Raw genomic sequence first — 6,119 nt, 5'->3', positions numbered from 1 at the left:
AACATTTTGAGCTCTAAAGTATGGATTAGATTTCCCTAATCTAAGACGGTTAGATCAACCTCTAAAAAATGTAAAAAAAAAAATAAAAACTTGCTTGATGCAGGAGATGAACAAAATCATTAAAGAATAACTAAGAACAGTGAGGGAATAATTAAGACAGTGAGACAATGCACAAAAGAGTTTGACTAGAGTAAATGTCTAGAAAGCTTCAAATCCTGTAACAAAGAACTTTATTCTTTTGAAAGTAGAGAATCAGCAGAGGTTTGTGAGCAAGAACTGATCAGACCAGAGCAGTATTTTCATAAAATTAGTCTTGTTTTGGGTAACCAGAGCTATAAGAATATTATAAAGGCTAATTTGTTAAACTGTGTGCACATTTCTGATAGTCTAAAGAAGGCCAATAAATATGAGAAGGAAACAGATGTGAAACTTAGCTAAGGGTGTATTGAAGTTTTAGAACACTGTGATACGTTTCAATGCATTAACCTATATTATCTGAAAGAGAGTGAGTCACCCTGAAAATAAGAACAATTTCCTTCACTTCATTGATGAGAAGAACAAATCTTTCCTCTTATTATTATAGTTACTGTGGTCCAAAGCATGTTTGAAAATGAAACATCTGTGATACGGAAATATCTTCAATATTTTTTAAGAATTGGGCAGGCTTCCCTCAGGCATATGTCCCAGATATACAGTAGCACATTTGAGGTCTAATTGCCAAACTGTGGTGGGCCCACAGAGCCTCAAAGGAAAAACTAGTCCACGTGGAATTAACTGGAAAAAAAAAAAGCTGAAATCCAAAGTGTGGACTGATTTCTATCAGAGCTCTTGTTTGAAGTGTGAATGAACACAGCACATTTAACTTATCTAGATATGAAGTCTCCACTCTTGATAACTGGTATCTGTGTAGACCATTATGAAGTGTTGTTTTTTAAGCAAAATTAGTTGCTGTTTAGAGCTCAAGGATAAATTCTGAGTGTTTGGAGGAATCAACATTTTACACAGAATTTTGGCTCTGGCCCCTGAGAGTGTACTCAAATACTCAAATGTTGCTCGTTTGCATATATAGTTTCCTCCTATGTCTCAACTCCTGCGTCACCCAGCTACCCCCTCAAAAAAGTGTAGACAATTTACATTGAGTCAGATGAGCATTTTTTAAGTAAAATGATTTTTTTAGGTCATCCCCTCAGAAATGGTCACATCTGACCCATCTCAGAGCACACTCAGTTCAGTTTAGTTCAGTCGCTCAGTCCTGTCTGACTCTGCGACCCCATGGACTGCAGCACGCCAGGCCTCCCTGTGGCCTCCCTGTCCATCACCAACTCCCGGAGTTTACTCAAATTCATGTCCATTGAGTCGGTGATTCCATCCAGCCATCTCATCCTCTGTCATCCCCTTCTCCTCTTGCCCTCAATCTTTCCCAGCATCAGGGTCTTTTCCAATGAGTCAGCTGTTTGCATGAGGTGGCCAAAGCATTGGAGTTTCAGCTTCAACATCATTCCTTCCAAAGAACACCCAGGACTGATCTCCTTTAGGATGGACTGGTTGGATCCCCTTGCAGTCTACCTAGCTAATGACTAGACTCCACCTCCAGTGGAAGGTTAGGTAACAGAGTAGCAGAGAAGGAAGGAAAAATGGATACGATGAACCAGGTTGGAGATGGGAAACGATGCTGGAGAAGAGCTGTGTGTCTCTGTGTGGGAAGAAGGACAACAGTCATGAGAACTGTTTATTGAACATTTATTTTCTCATTTAATCCTCATAATAGGATAATAGATGGATTTATAAGTCTCCTTTTAGGATAAGAGCACGCCTTGTTCTGTACTCGCTCCCCAGGAGAGTACCTGGAAGATAGTAGACCATCAAAGCTAAGTAGTCACTTAAGGACTGGAGCATAAATGCAAAAAAAGAGAAATATTTCCAAAAGTAATTTATAGTGTTAAATTTAAAATATAATTATAATGATGCACTGGTAAAATCAGCAACTTCAATTTCAGTTTATATTATTAAAGGGAATTGTCAATGTACACTCCAAGTCAGTCCTATCTGTATTTACAGTAAGATTTATTTTGAGAAACAGTGGGTCTAAATTTTAAGAACTAATGTTATTAATGACCTTACTATATTTTAGCATTTTGTTCTTGAAATACTACTTATATAGTTACAACCTAAGCAAATGTAATAAAGAATAATACTTAGATTTGAGGTCATATGCAGGTATGGTTATATAAATACATATGACTGTGTACTTAATCCTTGGTAGAAATCATTTGTCTGTATCTCTTTTAAAAATTAATTTTAAATAATCAAAAATTAATTTTAATTTACATTTGTGTCTATATTTGTCCTCAATAGTACATACAACATAATAAATAGATAATATAAATCTTTATCTTTTCAAATTGCACTTTAGAAAGATTCATTTTGCCTAAAAGAGAATATGTTGCTAGATAGAAACATTGTGGTAATTCTGAAAGGTATGCTCAAGCATTTTAGAGGTCAAGAGCATAAGTGATTTATTATGTCCATTTTCTGTTTAACTTATGACTTTCCTTTCCCTATTATAGATCTATCCCTGTCCATAGCTTTTACTTTTCAACCTTTTCTTTATTACTCTAAAATAGAATTAAGGCAAGGAAAAGCTTCAAGTAAATGAAAAGATTTATCAAAGCATTTAGGCAGTAGCTGGGAGGAGTTAAAAAAAAATGGATAAAACAGGATATATGTGCTTGTTTGAAAAAAGACTAAGGTTTAATTTATAATCCAGGAGAGGGGGAAAAAAAGACAGGAGAGGGCATCAAGCCTGAAGATAATGGCTTTGAAGGGGGAAAAGAGACAGTGCTGGGCAAGAACTCTTGGTTCATAAGCTCTCATCTTTTGCTCAGTTAGGGAGTGGTGTGAACTGAAAGGGGCTTCCCTGGTGGCTCAGACGGTAATGAATTTGCCTGCAGTGCAGGAGACCCAGGTTCATTTCTTGGATCGGGAAGATCTCTTGGAGAAGGAAATGGCAACCCACTCCAGTATTCTTGCCTGGAGAATTCCATGGACAGAGGAGCCTGGCAGGATGCAGTCCATGGGATTGCAAAGAACTCAACACAAATCAGCGACTTTTACTTTTTCACGTGAACTGAAGCCCTTTACCTCTGCTGACTTGAATTGACACCTCTGGACTAAGCATCTTTCACACCCCATACAAATTGCTCATCCTCTCTATTAGACTATATTGGAGCCATCTACGTAGAGCTGCCACAGGCAAACTGCACGTTTAATCATGAAACACGGCCTTAGATGTCTCTGGAGTCCCTCACGTGAGAAAAACTAGGACCCAGGCTAGACTTTTGACCCAAAAGGAGTTTTGTTGCAAAGATGTGCTTCAAAATCTGAAATTCAACCTATGTCCTCCTCTAACATAGAATTTGTTTTTTCCTTACAAGCCTCTTTCAGAAAGTTTTCAAAGAGGTAGCTGCTTTTCAGGCACAAAGTGGGGATGGAAAAGCTGAGAGTAATGCTTCTTTCTTCCGTGTGTTTTAAATATATCGGCGCATTAGTGTCTTGCATTGTGGTTAGTTTATACAGTCCCCATTTGGTAAGGAACTCAAGCAGTGAAGGAAGCAATGACTCACAGAGTTCTTTCCTGTGATTAGGGGGGACTCATGTTTTGTTATTACAATCACAGATTTGCTCTGGTTGGCAAGGTGTCTCAGAACTAAATTAAGATGCTTTGTTTTTTTTTCACTTCATACCTCTATATAGACTGAAATAAATGGATGTGAGGCACAGACTTCAGTTTGAACTCGAATCACTTAACCAGTGTCTCCCAACAGTGTGCATGTGGTATCAGGAAAAAGCGCTACAGTGAGACACAGGAAATCCGTGATGATAGAAGGCTTAGCAGGCTCTCAGAGCTGCAGGATGTCCCTGCTGCCGTGAATGTCCCTGCTATTTAGGGAATGGAAAAGGGACATCTTGAACTTCTCAGAGTGGCCTGTAGCCACACGTGCAACTTTGTCATAGAAGCTGGGGAGGGCTTGGTTAAAGCCAGGGCCGACCCACTGCGAGAAAACTCTCTGGTATCCCAGCTGCCATTCAGAATGTGAAATCCAGGATATGACCTGTCAAGATGAGCCACTTCAGCATATTGTGGCAATGCAGCTGTCACAGAGATACATAAGTCTCCAGAGAAAAGCATTCGAACCGTTTCCATGGTGGAATGAATACAAATGCAGGGCTCCGTCACATTTGAATGTGATTTTTTTTATTTTTTCCTAACAGGATGGTCTGCACTAAATATGCAGATGGGTGCAAGTGACTGGGGGTCATCTTTGATTGCTGAGTGTTTTCTGGAGGCAGACTTGTTCAGTATTTCTCTCCATCTGTATTTGAGAGGGTTAGGCAGTATTTGGAAACCAGACAGATTTAAAATACACATTGTACCATTTCCAGTTAAAAATAAAATAAAATTAAATTAAAAAAAAATAAAATAAAATACACATTAATGTCCTTCTGTTTCTTCAATGAAGACAAAATTGCTAGATTCCCCCAAGGTGTTTTAAGGAAATGTTTGCAGAACAGATGATTCCATAACCCAGATTTTAAAGAATTATTTCATATTTATTCCTTGCTATGGAACTTATTCTAGTCAATGTTTTTACCAGCTTATAGCACTAAAACCAAAACTTATAATAGGGTTTGAAAACTTCTCACTTGTACCATTAATGTCAAGAGAAGTTCAGTGAGTAAGATGAGTGATTATATAAGCATTTTATTAATAGGGAATGAACGTACATGGTCCCTCAAGTGTGTCCAAATAGATGACAGTAAATCAATTTTAGACCAAATTTCTTTTCTTTTAATTTCATTTTTAAAGCTTCTAAAAAGTAGGAAATAGGGTCACTTTCTTGACAAAACTGGCTAAAATGAGTCTCATAACAAAAATGCCAGAGTTTTATCAGGAATTATGCAGATCTACATTGTCGACTAACAAACTTCATTCTAATAGCAAAAAGGAAATGAGAGAAACATTTGATGCAACTAACACTGAAGCTCAAAAAACTTGCTGTCTCAAACTGTTTTTGATTTTAAGGCAATATTGTCATCCAGATATTCTGATATTTAATGTACCTGTGAGATATCTGTGGGCTTCCTAAGTGGCACTGTCTGGCAGGGCAGGAGACATAAGAGATGCGAGTTCGATCCCTGGGTTGGGAAGATCCCCTGGAGGAGGGCATGGCAACCCACTCCAGTATTCTTGCCTGAAAAATCCTGTGGACAGAGGAGCCTGGCGGGCTATGGTCCATAGGGTAACAAAGAATCGGGCATGACTGAAGTGATTTAGCATGCACACATGTGAGATATTTGTATGTATACATCTTTGCATAGCAAACTAGTGATGCATATTACACATATTCATATGTGTATTTACATGTGCATTCCTATGTATTAATGTATAATTATACTGTAAGTGTAATATGCACCATATTACAATATTACCAATAGCTGCCACTGCTGCTAAGTCTCTTCATTCATGTCCAACTCTGTGCGACCGCATAGACGACAGCCCACCAGGCTTCCCCGTTCCTGGGATTCTCCAGGCAAGAACACTGGAGTGGGTTGCCAATTCCTTCTCCAATGCATGAAAGTGAAAAGTGAGGGTTCGGCTTCCTGTCCATGACCGCCCGCGCAGGGGTCGCGCTCGACCCCCCGGTGGATGTCTTTGTGCACCAGAGTAAGCTGCACATGGAGGGCTTCTGGAGCCTGAAGGAGGGGGAGGCCGAAATTTTTAAAAAGAAAAAAAAAAAGAAAGTGAAAAGTGAAAGTGAAGTTGTTCAGTCATGTCCGACTCTTCACGACCCCATGGATTGTACCCTACCAGGCTCCTCTGTCCATGGGATTTTCCAGGCAAGAGTACTGGAGTGGGGTGCCATTGCCTTCTCTGATGCACCATATAACTATATATATATATCTATATATATATCTATATATATATATATATATATATAAAATGGCCATACTTAATAGTATACTTGTAAGGAGATTCACATTATTAATTATAGCAAAATGTCCTATTTCCCAATCATAACCTATATTAATTTGTTCCAATCATTTATTTCTTGCTTCCA

At 38.6% G+C, this 6,119-nt stretch overlaps 1 protein-coding gene across 1 annotated transcript in view; it reads left to right on the top strand.

The window, feature by feature from the left end:
• The window catches only part of ST8SIA4 (ST8 alpha-N-acetyl-neuraminide alpha-2,8-sialyltransferase 4), a 103,623-nt gene that overhangs the window by 73,934 nt on the left and 23,570 nt on the right, over positions 1-6,119 (top strand). The window lies entirely within an intron of this gene.

The sequence above is a fragment of the Bos indicus genome, chromosome 7 (genome assembly GCF_029378745.1).
Source record: "Bos indicus isolate NIAB-ARS_2022 breed Sahiwal x Tharparkar chromosome 7, NIAB-ARS_B.indTharparkar_mat_pri_1.0, whole genome shotgun sequence".
Taxonomy (NCBI): Eukaryota; Metazoa; Chordata; class Mammalia; order Artiodactyla; family Bovidae; genus Bos; species Bos indicus.
The sequence above is the reverse complement of the archived record's forward strand: the minus strand, read 5'-3'. Positions and strand labels throughout refer to the sequence as shown.